The sequence below is a fragment of the Populus alba genome, chromosome 7 (genome assembly GCF_005239225.2).
Source record: "Populus alba chromosome 7, ASM523922v2, whole genome shotgun sequence".
NCBI classification, from domain to species: domain Eukaryota; kingdom Viridiplantae; phylum Streptophyta; class Magnoliopsida; order Malpighiales; family Salicaceae; genus Populus; species Populus alba.
In genome coordinates, this window is record NC_133290.1 from 8,109,913 (window position 1) to 8,113,225 (window position 3,313).

The following is a 3,313-nucleotide window of genomic DNA, read 5'->3' on the forward strand; positions in this document are numbered from 1 at the left end:
GATAGGATCAGATTTGTTGCCCTTTAGAAGTCCTATATAAGCTAGGAGAATCAAATATGAAGGTGGAATTAATTATGAAATCTTCTTTCCTTTTTGTAGCTAGGATGAATAAGGAATCCTTTTAAGAAAAGGATTCTGAAACATTTATGAATCCTTGCCACACTTGGAAACTATGTTGCAGCCCATTAAAGATCTTTGTAGAATTAGGAGATTCCCAAAATAAGCTGCCACATCCTTTTAGGAAAAGAATCCTAGCCAAATAGGAAGTCCACAAGTCAAAAGGAAGTAAATAACAAAACCCGTACAGCCTTTGTTGACCTGTGTTTGGATGCCTTGCCGAACTCCGATTCACATGATATTTTAACCTAAGGTAGGAAAACATGTCAGGAGACTCCACGTAAACTTTCAGCCCAATCCAATGGTAGGATTGAGAATTATGACTCTTGCCGTTAAACTGGATAGGTGCACATTTTACGTTGAAATTTGAATTTAACCTTGTTTGGATCGTATCATTACCAGTTTATGATCTGGTGATAATCTGAGAAGAAGACACATAAGTAGAGAGAACTCCAGCTTGGAGGTTAAGTTGTGCACTCTTCTAGGGAGCAGTAGAAGGATTAAGAATTGACACAAGTGAGAAGGAGACAGAGGGCTCAGGGTGAATAGAAGCAAGAGGTGGGACAAAAGAGTGGAGATGGTTGGCAAGAAAGATAAATTCTGGAGTACTATGAGTGTTGAGTGAGTCACAGGTAAGAGATGATTGTGGTAAAGAAGATTCAGGGGGAGGAGAAAAATCAGAGGATGAGTAGGAAATATGGAAAGGAAGAGTGAAGGACAAACCTGGAGTCATACCTGAGGAGGGACGCAACTGATAGGGTCTATGATAATGGATTGTGCTGAAATTTCTCTTCGTCAAAAATCACATTTCGAGGTATGTAAACAATGTTTAGGGGAAGGATCTAAACAGTGAAATCCTTTGCGATTAGAACTATAACCAATGAAAATACAAGGTGTGATACGATATGATAATTTATCATTTGTGTAAGGGCGAAGACATGGAAAACATTGACATTCAAAGGCTCGAAAATAAGTGAAGTCAGATGGATGGTGAAAAAGACATTCATGATAAATAATAAAAAACTTTGGTAGGTAATCGATTAATTATAAAGATAGCAGTTAGGAAAGCATCAACCCAAAATTTTTTAAATAAGCCAGATTAAGCAAGAAGAGTAAGCCCCATATCCATAATATGGCGATGTTTCCTCTTAGCGAGACTATTTTGTTAAGATGTATGTGGACATGACAGTCAATAAAAAATACCATTGTCACTAAAAAAATTGTTTAAAGAGGGTAGAACAATATTCACCATCATTATCACTTTGAAATTGTCTTATGGTGGAGCTAAATTGTTTTTCCACTAAAAACTTGAATTTAACAAGGGTAGAATAAACATCGGCTTTATTTGAAATAGGAAACATCCAACAAAAACGAGTAAAATCATCAATAAAAATAACATAATACCGACAACCGATCAGAGACAGAGTGGAAGTAGACTATACATCAAAATGGATTATTTCAAGAGGAGCGTTAGATTCTCTTGAAGAATTAGAGAATGGAAATTGTCTAGACTTGCCTAGTTGACAAGACACACATACAAACTTTCTATTAATTGAGTCATTAACTGGAAGGGAAAAACTGGAAATGACACGATGAAGAATATATGTGGAAGAATGACCCAAATGACAACGCTAGGTGGAGGTATAAGCCTTGACACCAACAGTCATTGTGAGAGCATGTATGGTGAGGAAGAAAGTTGACGAAGGTTGATCGGATACAATCCATTGTCACTTGACCCCATCAGGGCGTGTGCCAATGTGAGATATTGGCAAACTTGTTCTGTTGCCTACCCTAATAGAATCATCCCCTTCATATGTTGAGAGGTTGCAAGATTAGTAATATTGGAGGTAACATAAATATGAGCACCATTATCCGCATACCGTTGATGTTGATTTAGATAAGTGGTATTAGCCTTCGCAACCATGGCAACTAATTCAATAGGAGGATGACATCCCTGAAATGAGTAAATCATTCAATTAAAACAATCCAAGGCCCACCATACCCCTCACGCTTATAGATTTGGCATGGCAAGTGAGATCAAGTTTCAGAAGAAGCCATGGAAGATGTGCGAGGTAAGTGAGGTAATGGCTGCCTAAACTGGGAAAAAGCACCACCTGAGCCTTTAGGCATCCCTGAGAAGCAAGATTTAGCATTGTTGTGGCGAGAACCTATTTTGGAGCTAGGTTTATGTAAGTAAAAAGCATAGGAACCAACCTCAGGTTGAATAGAGTGGCTATGAAATTGTTGTAAAAGGTCATAGTTCAACAATTCTGCATGGAAATCTGAAAATGGCATAGATTTCTCTTGAGAAAGAAGCATATACGTAGTGATAAAGGAATGAAATGAAGAGTTGAGACCATTGAGAACAAATAAGATAAAATCAAAATCAGCAATTGGTTTCCCAACAATAGAGAGTTCATCAACAAGAGTTTTAACTTCATCCAAAAAATTCTAATAGGATAAGAAACATTGTTGTAAAGACTGTAACTTTCTCTTGATAAGTGAAATCCGAGAAGTTGATGGCGTAGCAAAATGTGTACCAAGAGCTTGCCAAGCAAGACGAGAAGTCTCTAGGTCATAAATAGTAGAGACCACCGTGGGAGACAATGAAGAAATATTCCAGCCAAGTATTGTTTGGTCCTTATACTGTCAAGCTAGATAAGTAGAATTAAGAATCCCTTGAGCCTTGTGTTCTTCACATGAAAATCAAGGAGGGCAAAAATCAGAATCGTCAATAATTCCCATGAGTTCATAGATCCAAAACAGAGGCAGCAATTGAGCAGACCAGGCAAGAAAGTTAGTTCCATCAAGTTTGATGGAAATCACTTGAGCTAAAAGATGAAATGCAGCGGGAGACAGTGAAGAATCTGTTGCAACAGCCATAGGATCGTTAGAAGTGTTAGCTACAGGATGCTTTGATGCCATTAAACAATTAAAATATTTCTGCAATTACTTGAGAGGGCCTGTGTTCTCTCTACCATATATATATATATATATATACCCAAAGTTTGTTAAAAAACATTTATCTTTACAAGAGTTTATATACAAAAAGGAACCTAAGGATAAACATATAAACAAAAGTTTAAACACAATGGGACTAGATCTCATTGTCTTTCGGCAGGCTCAGCATGCTTAGGTTTATTATTATCATGCTGAGCTTTATCCTTATCATTGTCTACTGCATTGATAATTCTGT